The sequence below is a fragment of the Culicoides brevitarsis genome, chromosome 1 (assembly GCF_036172545.1).
Source record: "Culicoides brevitarsis isolate CSIRO-B50_1 chromosome 1, AGI_CSIRO_Cbre_v1, whole genome shotgun sequence".
Lineage (NCBI taxonomy): Eukaryota > Metazoa > Arthropoda > Insecta > Diptera > Ceratopogonidae > Culicoides > Culicoides brevitarsis.
The window spans coordinates 37,875,338-37,888,636 of record NC_087085.1 but is presented as its reverse complement, the minus strand read 5'-3'; the positions used below and the strand labels follow the sequence as shown (position 1 = coordinate 37,888,636).

At 21.7% G+C, this 13,299-nt stretch overlaps 1 protein-coding gene across 1 annotated transcript in view; it reads left to right on the top strand.

The window, feature by feature from the left end:
* Positions 1 to 307: 307 nt before the first annotated feature.
* The window catches only part of LOC134838311 (activating transcription factor 3), a 49,648-nt gene continuing 36,656 nt past the window's right edge, over positions 308 to 13,299 (top strand). The window contains exon 1 of the mRNA XM_063853812.1: positions 308 to 420. The gene's annotated coding sequence lies outside the window, so the exon portion shown is untranslated. The remainder of the gene's footprint in view (positions 421 to 13,299) is intronic.

The following is a 13,299-nucleotide window of genomic DNA, read 5'->3' as shown; positions in this document are numbered from 1 at the left end:
ATAAAAGTGCTGATACGAAAAAAAAATTACTTTCTCAAGTCTACAGGTGTCATCAACATCTTCTAAAAAGTGAGAAAAATTATTAAAATTAAAAATAAATACGAATTCGCTATAAAAAAAAGTGCTAAACATATATTTTTATCATATATTATGTACCAACTTATATTAAAACTTACTTGAGAAACTTAAGAATAAACAAAGTTATTAAAATAAAATAATTAAACAAACATTTATTATTATTAATAATCAAAATAATATTATTAAATATAAAAATATATATATTTTAAAGGCAGTGTAAAATTATTATATAAACATATATTATTATATACAATTGGATTACTACAAATATTGAAATAAAAAATTATTTGTTTTAATATTATTTTTCGCAAATTGGATATTTTTTAGTCATTAACAATTTTGGTAAGTTATATTTTTTTATTAGAAATTTTTTAATTAAATTTTAAATTAAATTAAAATTAATTATTTAATTTAATTTAATTATTTTAAATTAATTTTATTTAAATAAATTTAATTTAATTTAAATTATTAAATTAATTTTAAATCAAATAATATTTAAAATAAAAATAATAAATAAAATATTTTCTTAATTAATATAAAAATATTAATAAATAATTAATTTAAAAATTTTCCAATGAAATAATTCATGATAATCTTATCATCGGTTTATACATCAACTATTGTATTTTATTTGCTCAAAGAATTAAAACGCAAATATTTAAACAACTTTATGTCTACACAAAAAAAGTTTGTTTCTTTGTATAAACTTGTCATTTATTTTCTGTTGTATAAAAATTTGTCTAAATTATGAATAAAATCATGTATTCATCAATTTGTTATTTATACACCAAATACAAAAAAAAAATATTTAAATATACAAAAGGTATATGTTAATCAATTGATAAACAGTTCTATCAAAAAATTATAATTTTTTGTACAAATACGAAAAAAAAAAATTTTTTTTTAATCATATATTTTTATAAATGTACATATGTGAGTGGATGCTGCCTGTTACCATGCTGGTTTATCTCATTCATGTCATGTAATAATTTTATATTTATTTTTTTGAGTTCTTCTGTTTTTTTGTGTGTGTTTCATAAATTAAAAGATTTTTGCATTTATTTTTTTTTAATCTAGAAAAAAATAATTTTTTAATAATTGCAGATTAAAAATATTAAGAAAAAGGATTAAACATTAATTTATTTTTAAATACGAAACGCTAAACAGGTTGCATAAAAAAAAAGATCAAATTCATAAAAATAAATATTTAAATATGATACTGTACAAAGGCGTTTATTTACATATTTTTTTCTGATGGTAATATGAATAAACAAAAAAAAAAGTTCCGACATGTCCATGTTATATTGTATATAAAAACTAATAATAATAAACAAAAATTAATATTTTTAAAAAATAATAATACAAGTTGGATGACACTCGCCCAACAACAAGTAAGGCACCTACCTCAACAAAACATGTTCTTACCATATTAATAAAAAAAAGATCGTCAATGAAGTGAAGTGAAGAGAAGTCGAGCGATAAACATGAAACTATATAATATACATTATAAAGGTTGATATAAGTTTTGCTGAAGAAAAAAAATTTAGTGAGGGCGTATTTTTTCGTTGTTTATGATTTTTCGTAGGAATTGGTGCTTTGGTTAGGTAGCCAACGAGTTTTAATTAAATTTAGTTTTAATTTATAATTCATGTTGATTTTACACAAAATGGTCATTAAGATATCGCAGTAATTTAATTTTATGTAGTACGTATAATAGTTAATCGATTATTATTACTTACTTGCTCGCCAACACCTACTAAAAGTACTTGTCTCTTTCCTGTTAATTTTAAAACATTTATTAAAATAGGGTAAACTTGCTGTTTTGTACTATTAACTTAATGTATTCAAATCTGAAATTTATTAACAAATAATTTTTTCAACAGGTTAAGAACTCTAAATTATATCATTTTTGAACCAATAAATTAAGATAAAATATTTGAAAATTTTAAAAGAATTTATTTTGAAAATTTAATGTAAATTTGTAAATAATTTTTTTGTATCAGGTTATGGGCTCTAAAAGGTTCTGAATTAATTTAAATGATTTATTTGTTTATTAAGAATATTTTAAGGCATATATTAATCTAAAATGAAAGAAAATTTTTAAATTAAGAAGCCCTTGATAGATTTTTTAATTAATTAAAAAAATTGTTAACAGGTTATGGACCCATATTCATCCAAAATATGCATTGGGACTTCAAAATTAGTCAACGAACAGTTTTTTTTTATAATTGGACTGTTCGTTGATTAAATAACCACAACCCAGTATACATTTTGAATTAATGAAGTAAAATGGACCCATAACCTATTAAATAATTATTCGCCAAATTTTTAACAAATTTCAAAATTTTATATTTTATTTAAAATATCTTGAAAATTTGTTCGTAAAAATATTTTTAAAGTATTTTCTTGAAGAAAATTTTCAAATTAAGAAGCTCTTTATAATTTTTTTAATTAATTAAAAAAATTAACAGGTTATGGACCCAGGTTCATCCAAAATATGCATTGGGACTTCAGCATTAGTCAACGAACAGTTTTTCTCATACTTGGACTGTTCGTTGACTAAATAAACAAATCCCAGTTCACATTTTGAATGAAAAAACGGAACCATAACCTGTTAACTAATTATTTTCGAAATTTTTAAGACATTTTAAAATTAATTTTTTTTTTGTTAAATATATCCAATATATTTTCTTGAGGTATTTGTTGAAGAAAATTTTAATTATTAAATTAAATGTAAAAAGTTACACGTTCGCCCCCCCATTTTTTAAAGTCAATAAGGATTGGCGCTCATTACAATTCTGATAGAAATTTCCCTTAACAGTCGTTCGTTGACATATTGTCATTTTTCTGCGATATCACACAAAATACCAAAAAACAAACCTCCTGTACATTAAAAATAAATAAACTTTTTGTGTCAGGCCATTTATAAAATTTATATCTGTTTGTGATAGATAGCCATAAATACATGTATAAAATTATATTTTAGCATTATAAAATAAATATATAATAAAATATATATAAAATATAATAAATGAAAAGCACACCCATAGTTAAAAAAAAATCCACAAAGGAAAGTCATACAATTCGTCGTCGTCGTCGTCGCTTGGAAGTTAGAAATTTTGTGGTGTAGGATTAGAAATGTGTCCCATTTAAAAAATTAATGTCGTCCATCGTTGTTTGGCCACAATACACACGAAATATATATATCTTGTTGTTTTTTAAAACAAATTGCAGTAAAACATGCTCATCGTTAAGTTAACTTCTACGCTTGTGTCTTGCTATACAAACGAAAAATTTGTTTTGTAATAAACGAACGGGACATTAACTTTTTATTAATACTAAACTTCTGTGTTAGATACCTACACACCAAAAAAAAAAAACATTCACAAAAATAGATCGATACGCGATATTTATTTCAATTCTGCGATTCAGAAGACTTTCTGAAAGAAAGAAATTGATTTGAACTTTTTTTCTCAATCCAAAACTAATTTTAAGTAGGAGTTTTGTCTCATGTTTAAAAAACATTCAACTCTCCGTTGATTCAGTATTCAGTTCAATTAATGTCCTTTTTTCTACTGAAACTATAATAATAATAATAGCAAGTAAGTCCCACACGTGCTGTAAACTTGCATAAATGTAGAATGAAAATGAAATGACTTTTCACACTTTTCCGAGTAAACGTTCGCTATACAAAAATAAACACTATTAAACATTTTAAAACGGAACAAACATTCATTATGTTGATGGTGGTCGGTAAACGTCTGTAGGAATGTATTTTAATGAAAATGGAAAACATGCTGCTCGAAATTTCTTTAGAAGAAAAACTAAACAAGTGTGAGAGAGTGAAAAAAAGTGAAAGAATGCGAAAAAAGTATGAGATGTAAAAGTTAGGTTAGAATAAAATTTTTTAAACATAACCGCATTACCAGATTTTTTCTGGTTTTTTTTGTGATTTTACGATTTTTCATGATTTTTAATTAATTTTCTTTAAAAAAAAATATTTTTAATTGAAAATTATTTTAAAAATCATTTAAAATTTCAAAAAATCTAAAAAAACAAAAAAATCTGGTAATGCGGTTATGTTTTTTCTGGTTTTCTTTCAATCTTACAAATGATTCAAAATTTTTAAATAATTTTTTTTAATTTTTATTAAGAATAAATTTTCTTTTAAGAAATTAATTGAAAATAATAAAAAATTCTCAAAAACAGTGTTAAAAAAATAAAACCGGAAAAAATCTGGTTATGCGGTAATTCTTTTTTTTAATAAGTTTTAATTTGAAATTTTTAATTTTATTAACGAAAAATAAAAAGCTCATATTAAGACTTTAAAAATTTAAAATAAATCATAAAATATAAAAAAAATTAAAAAAAAAATTTTTCTCATTTTTGTACACCTCACTTTACAAAAATTCTTCGAAACAGACAATAGAAAAGATAAAACCGATATTTTTCGAATTTTTTCTTAATGGATTAAAAAATGGAACATAATATGATAGAAAAATTTGCTTATATTATAATATAAGAAAAATATTTGCAATTCTACTTCCTGAGACTCTTTAATGATAAAACAATCATTTTCAATTAATTTTAATAAAATTAAAAAATAAATAATTAAAAATAGGTCACACAAGTTTATGCTTTATGAGCCGCTTTGTGAGGTCGCTCACTTTCGATTTTTCGTCGCACATCGAGACACATAAAATTCAAAAGCGTCGTCATACGTTTGTCGTAAAATATCTAAATTGCAGTCTAGATATGTTTAAAATTTAATTTTATTGTTATTATTTTGCGTTTGAAACGCACACAACATTTGGACAACTTTTCCGAAGCAAAAATAAATATATTTAATTATTACCGTAATGAACGAAAATTTACGATTAGATCAAAGAGTGTCACTTAAATTTGCGCTAATAGTTAGGTGGGCCATCTCATTTCTCTCTCTTTCTGACTGAGTCACTTTACGTGATTTAAACAAAGTGTTTCAAAAAAAAAAAAAAAGTTGGCGAAAAAGGCAAAACGACTCAAAACCACTCACTTTCCCAAAAGTACGAAAAAAAAAATTAAATTTATAAATTTTATTCGTATATTAACCGTTAAAATATTCCAATTTAGGATTATAAATATATATTAAGAACCGAGTCTCGTATATATGCGAATTTCCGAAAAACTGCAATGCGATGTTTATTTTATATTAATTTCAGTGACAAACTTGTTAAAAGTTGTTGTTACCATTTTCGACTAGATTCATGTTTTTTTTTTACTTTTAGATTTCGCATCTCTCTACTAACAGTAAATAAATTTCGCAGGTTTATGACCTAAAATTACAATTAAATGTGTAATGTTGGAAAAAAAGAGGAGAAGACGAAAAAAATTGTCATATTTTATTGTCTTGTTAATGAAATGTATGACATATTTTTTGTGTAATGCTCACATGAATGTTGTTATGCGAGCGGTGCGATGCAAGGTGTGGTCTTTTAAAAGATATTTTAATAAAATAATGCTTTTAAAAGATTTAATCTGTGTTTACTTTAATATTTTTATTTTTTGCTCGTACGTGTACGCTTGAGTAGTTTTAAGGGGGATTTGAAAGGATTTCACAAAAGATGATTTTTTTCATGTTACAAGTCGATGTTTAACAAGCTAACTTTCGATATATGTAGGAGTCAATTAGTGATTAATGTCGCAAAGTGTCGCAAATTTGTACCTGAATCGGTGTGAAAAGAGAAAAAGATCTCTTGAACCGATTAAAATTTTTATTACCGATTGAAATTTTTATTACCGATTCAATGTTTTTTTTTAAATTTCTTTATTGAGTTCAATTGTTTTTTATTTTTAAAATTAATTAAAATTAAAATAATAATTAATTAAATTAAATTTAATTTAATTATTTTAATTAAAATAATTTTTAAAAATTAAAAATTTAAATAAAAAATTATTACCGATTAAATTTTTTCCTTATACCGATTTCCGGTTCATTATTTTTATTCAATTTTCTCTAATTTTTAATATATTTTTCGTATAATATATCATAAAATATTTTTTTTATAGAATTCAAAGAAAACTCATACAATTGATAAATTAAACTAGTTCATAACCGGAAAAATTTGTATAACCGATTCAACATACAAATGATTTTTTTGTAAATTTTGGGCAAAAAAATTAAAAAAAATTATTTTTTTATGTTCATTTTTAATATCTTTACTTATTAGAAAGCTTTTAAGGTGAAAAACAAAATTTAAAAATAATTTTAAAAAATAACCGATTAAAATTTTTATTACCGATTAAACTGCCAAATATTTTTTTTTACCATTTTTGAAATAAAATCTGAAATTTACTACACTTTTCTATCAAAAAACTTTCAGATATCAATAAATTTTAGATTTCAAGACTTAAAAACTGGTTTTAGAATAATAACCGATTGAAAAAAGTTTCATTCCAATTTTCACCCCACTCACAAAAAATAATACAATAATTTATCGCATATTTATTTGCATGTCAATTTTTGGCAATATTCCACTTCTTTATTTATTTCTTGTGCATTTGAACGTACAGAGCAAAATGAAAGGGAATGAAAGTCAATAAAATATGTTTGTTTGACCGGAAAGGATTTGCCAACACTTTTTGTAAAAATAACAACGATAAATGCCAAATTAAGAGAGTTTTGTACAAAATTACTTGAAAATCAATAAATTTATTGAATTTCAAGTTAATTCAAAGTTTTTAAACATGTTTTAAAAATAATAATTTCCACACAGTTCATTAAAAATATCTAAATAATTGACACATCCCATAAAAATATAAAAATTAATTCACTTGTGCTCTTTCTCTCTCGTATAATTCATTTAAAATAACATGCCAAGACGAGTACGAAGTGTAGTTTCCGTATATGGCAAAATATGGCAAACAAACCTCAAATATAAACATTATTATATGCATTATTTTAATTAACACACAGAGAGTTTTTTTTATGAGATATTGTCATAAATTTTATTACTTTTTAGTGTTCGCGCTCAGCTGCCTCCTTCTAGTTTGATGCAAAAAAGTCATATAACAATAAATAAGCGAATATTATGGACAAGGGTATTTAAGGTCAAAAGAATATTAATTTTTGTTGTGCGTTAGTTATTAGTTTTAACCAAGTAGCGCACGATAATAAACGATGGCGACTGCGAGCTCGCAAGAGATAATATTCACAATAATCATAAATAAGTAGAAGAAAAAGTCCAGAAAGCGAAAAAAAAATTTTTGTATTGAAAAACGAAATCGATAAATCATGCGCGCAACTGTTTAGCCCAAGTTGGGGAGACAGCGGCGACTAATTTTGGCAACTAATAAGATTATTATATGGTTTGTGTTTCGTAAATCCAGCTGAGACGTATACCTATAGTTTTATGTATAATTATATAAATGTGGTCTAACAATGAAAATGTTTTCTTTTGAGAACTTTTTGTATCAGAAGAACGCCTACCTGTTGTGTCTAATTTTGGAATGAACCTTTTCTGTCAGCACTTTTCGATATTTTAATATATTTTTTTTTATAAACAATAATTTTTGTTTTTTTTTTATAAAACCTGTGAAATTTATGTATATTGAATTAATAAAAAAATATTATATAATAAACATTTTTTTATATTTTGTATCAAAAATTAAATAAGAAAAAAATGTTTTAAAATTTATCATATGATTTTGTATTATTTTTAAAATTATCAAAAATATTATTTATATTAAAATTAGTAATATTTATTAAAATTTATTAATAAATAAAAATAATAATCATTATAAATTATAATTATTATTGTTAAATTACAATAAATATTGTTTAATATTATTTTTATTAATATTATTAATTTTTATAGTTTTATAGTAACTTTAAAAAAAATAAAAAAATTGTAAATTGTTATTATGTAATTAAAAATAATAATAAATTAATTTTAAAAAAATATAAATTATAATTCTTATGTTATTTAATTATTTTAATTATTATATATTTTATTAAATTAAATTAATAAATTAATTAATAATAATTATTAAAAAAAAATAAAAATTAAATAAAAATTAAAAAAAAATTAATTAAAAAAGAAATTAATAATTTTTTTTTAATAATTAAATTAAATTTAATTAATTTTTAAATAATTTTTAATTAATAATTAAATTAAATTAATTTTTTAAATTAATTTAAAGTAACTTTTTTAAAATAATATTATTTAAAATTAAGTTATACAAAAAAATAAAAATAAAATATATTTTATAACTCAAATACATAAAAAAATATATATGTTAAACAATAAACATACATAAAATACTCAAAATATGCCAAAAATGTGGAAATATAACCCAAAATCGATTCTTTTGTTAATAGCTATTTTTTTTTTGGCGAATCAACAAAAGAAAAAAATAAAATAAAACACAAGAAACTCGATCTAAAACAGTAAATTGCTGTCAATAAAGATGTCACATTTGTTTGAACATGTCCCACAAATATATCAAATTACTGAAATCTAGACGAAAGTTAATCATCATCAATAATCGATACTATTTTATTATATTTTTTACACTTATCTATTTGTCACAAACGCCTTTTTTCTCAAGAATTTTTTTTTTAATAAAATTTTTAGATAAAAAATCGATAGAAATAAACTTTTATTGAATGATAATTGATAATCAATGATATTTTGAAAAAAATTAGCTTCTATTTCCGTGTGACACCTATTTTTGAAATAAAAAAAATAATAATATCTTTTGAATGAAGATTAAATTTCAAAAATTAAAATTTTTATTTATAAAAACAAAAATTAACAAGTTTTAAAAATTTTGATGAACACCTGATGATAAAAATTAACATTATTATTAATATTTATTAAAATATATATATTAAAATGTAGTTTTATTTTGTTTGACAACAACATACATATTTAAACAAAAAAATTAACTGTTTATTTTTTTTAACATTTTATTCATAAATCCATTTTTTTTTAAAATTTAACGATGGACACCACCAACGGAGTTTTGCCAAAAACAAAAAAAAAATTAACTTACAATCGATAATCGGAACCCGTTTAAAGTGTCTTAAGTACACCATTTTCAATGTAAAGCTCAATCACTTTTGTCATGTCTCTCGCATACACGCACAAGCCCTTATATGGCTAGCACTCATTCGAAATTATTACAACAACAATGGGGATTATACAATTTTTCGATTCTTGTCTTTTTTTATGCTTTTTAACATATGAATAACATCTGTTTAACATTTTTCATAAAAAAAAAATAATATTCACTATAATCGCGATGTATGTTCCAAAAAGTCACCTATCCCACTTTTTTTGTTGGTTTTGTGCCCTTGGAATGAGTCGAAAGTTTTTTTTTTCACTAATTCGGATTCTCTTGGGATTTTTTTTTCGGGTAAGTGCACTATTGAGACGCGCACTGACCAAACATGAAAAAAAAATAAAAAAAAAAGAACACACGAAAAAATGTGCGTTGCAAAAGATCTTTCATTCATATAGATATTTTTTTATTTTATTTTATTAAAAAAAAAAATACATTAAAATAACACATAAAAGTTTTTTGTTCGGAAATATATCGCACACCGCACCCAGAAAAAAATTGTTAAAATAAATATTTTTTTTTTGTGTGTGAGTTTAATTTAATTTATATTTTTTTTATATATTTTTTGCAATTTCCCGTACAAAAAATAAAAAAATGTCTCCTAAACATCTTTATTAGAACTTTATGAAGATGACACTTGGCTGTCATGTTTCTCATCTGGCTCATTATACAACATATATAAAGTTGTTTGTTCATGAATTTACGATGCGCGAGACACACGGGAGACGAAATTTTGAACTAGATTATATATTTTTAGTTTTACATAGAAAAAATAGAAACATGAATGAATTTTTTTGATTTTTTTTCTTTTTACGCAATACATGTCATTAATTTATTATTTTTTTTTTTGTAAAAACAAAAAATTTTTTTTTCAAGACAGTTTAAGACAAAACGGCCACACACATTAAAAAAGTTCAAAATGTCATCATAATTAATATGTATTTAAAAATATGGCAGATAAGCTACTGTTTATTCTTGCGATGATATTTTTTTTTTTTGGTTACCTAACAACAACGAGTCTCGGTCAAAAAAGCGGTTTCGTCTAAAATTAATCATGAAAATTATACTAGTTACTCAATGTCACATTCGTTTAACGATTTTTTTTTATTTTATTGCGCCGGCAGATGCTTTTCTTTTAATTTTTTATTTACTGTTGAAAGGAAAATATATGTTGAGAGAGTCATGAAAAAAAGTTATCTTGAGATTTTAATTTTTTATTTTGTCGTTTTGTGATTTTTTTTTTTGATAAAAGATAAATTTTGTTAGAGATAAATTAAGTTACTCATGTATAATTTGTTAGATTTTTTTGACATTATTGTTTCGCAGATAATTATCTTCAATTTTTCATTTAAATTCTAATAAATTATATATTTTTCATAGTTATAAAAATTGAGGATGAAACAATTTTAAAAATTGTTTTTAAATTCATGAATAATTTTAATAATAAAAAATTTATAAAATTAATTTCAAAAATTAAATTAAGTTTAAATAAAATTTAAAAAAAATTATTTAATTTAAATTTTTATTTTGAAAATATATGTTATAATTTTAGTTCATTTTTATTTAAAAGTTAAAATATACCTAAAAAAAAAAATAAAAAAAATTTAAAATATTAATATATCAATAATTTTTAAATTATTATTTATATTTATTTATTTATTCAATGCCAAATTCTGCCAGCATCTTCATTAATATATACATATTTTTAAAAAAAAATTACATTTTAAAATGCCAAATATACAATATAAAAAATTTAGAAACAAAAATTTTAAAAATTTAAAAAAAAATAATTATTAAAATTAATTTTTAATTATTTAAAAATTTAAAATTAATTTTAATTTTTTAATAAATAATTATTTTTTATAAAAATTTAAAAATAAAAAGGTATTTATTTAATTGAATATTTAAATTAAATATTAATAAAATGAATATTTTAAAGAATTAAAATTAAGAAGTTTTATTAAAATTATTTAAAAAAAAATATATTTATTTTATTATATTTATATTATTTAATATATTTAATTTAATTTTTATAGCAACTTAATTAAATTTAAACTTAAATTTTAATTTAAAAAATTTGTAATTTGTAAATTTTAACAAAAACTTTAAAACAATATCTTATATTGTAACAACCTAACTTTATTAACATATCCAAAATATTATATTATAATCATTTAACATACATGAATACAATCTTTAACATATTATTGAAATATTTGGTCGGAAATAGTCATCTATTCCATGTCTCAATAATTTTTGGAATAATAATCAGAAAAAAACACAAAAACATGAAAATGAACAACGAATGTCATTAATTAAACTCAAAAACAAAATATTTTGACATGTTTCTATTATTAATTTTTATACTATTATTTTCCTCTAAACATGTTCAAACATTGTAAAAATTTAACTTAATTTTTTATTATTTATTTCTTTAGGGGAATTTTGTATTTTTTGACTTTGAACAAAGGTCTTATTATTTTTTTTTCAATTTTTTTTAAAGAACTTATTACTCTACGTGAAGTAAAATTAAATAAAAAAATAATAAGTTGACAATAGATTGTTTGTTTTTACAATAATACTAATAAGAACATGTACTGTACTTAACTTTGTTTATTTATAAATAAATTTTTATTTTTTTATTCTGTTAAAGATATAATTTAATTAAAAAGTCTCGTTTGTTTATTCAAGCAAATAAAGATAAAAATTGCTTTGTTTCTCAATTAGTACATTTATTACACTTACAAACAAAGTGCCTCATTTTAACGAATTTTAATTTAATTTTTTTTTATTACGAAGACGGCAGAACGTGATTTTTTGTTGCTCTAATTTCTGACCTCAATTCAGTCCATCCTTTCCTGTAAAAAAAATCTTCATCTTTCTAACAAACAAATCGTCTCAACAGCAAAAAAAAAATCATCTCGCAACTTCAAGGTTACTTACGTTCTGTACAACATTCAGTATTAATAAAAAAAAATTCAGATAAAATATTCGAACATCTTTCGAATTAAAAAAAAAAACGAAGAAGACGAAAAAAGTAGCATCGTTTTTTTAATGCGCGTCTCTCTATAAATATAGGTTTGCTACAAAAGTTAATGGTTGGTGTGAATTGAGTAGTATCGAAGTTTTTTCATAATTCACGATGAAATCCAATAAAATAAAAAAACAGCAACAAACAACTCGGTGCCAGACAAAAACTTCAAAAATTAATGTGTTTAACACCTCCGTCGTCAAATTTTTTCGATCAAACTACTAAATAATAAAATTTGTAAATAAACAAAATTAGGAACAACCTCAAGGCTTATTGCACGCCCTTCCGCTCTAAGTACAAAAAAAATCAAGTTCAAGTTTTTACGAATTGTGACAAATATGCGAGAAAAGAAAATTAATGAACTTTTAATGAAGTGTCAGTGTAAATTTTCTGCAATAATGCATTTTATCTAAATTACACATCATTTGATTTTACATTTGATGACATTGCGAGGCATTTTGTATTAATTTATATTTCGTATTTAGAAATGCGTGTGTTCGAGCGTGTAGTCGGCGCAAAAAGTACAGAAGACGAAGATTAACAAGACATCTTTGAACATATGTTTCAATTTTTGTTATTTTTTTTTGTTTTCCGCTTCGAGAGCAGAGACGTTCAAGTGACATACTTTTAGATAATTTCGTAAAAAAAATATTATTTATTGCCTTTAAAATTTATAGAATAATTTTGACATTAGAAATATTTTACAATTTTAATGAGCCATTTTAAATTTATATTTTTTTTACATTATGAGAGTTTTTGAAAAAAAAAATTATGATTTTTTTCGACATTAGACAGTTCAAAAATAGCAGAAAATAATTTAAAAAAGCTAAAAACTTACATTTTATCGAAAATTATGACAGCTGTCAATTTTTGACATTTAAAAAAATTGACACCTTTCATAAGATAATAAGTTCATAATTTAAATAATTTTGATAATTATTCGTTATTTTGTAAATTTCTAAAAAATTCCTTTAAACTATCAATTTTTGATGAAAAATAACTTTGACAGATGTCAAATTTATTAAATATTTTTTTTTAAATATTTTATATTTTTTTTGATTTTCAGAATTTTTAATATTTTTTCA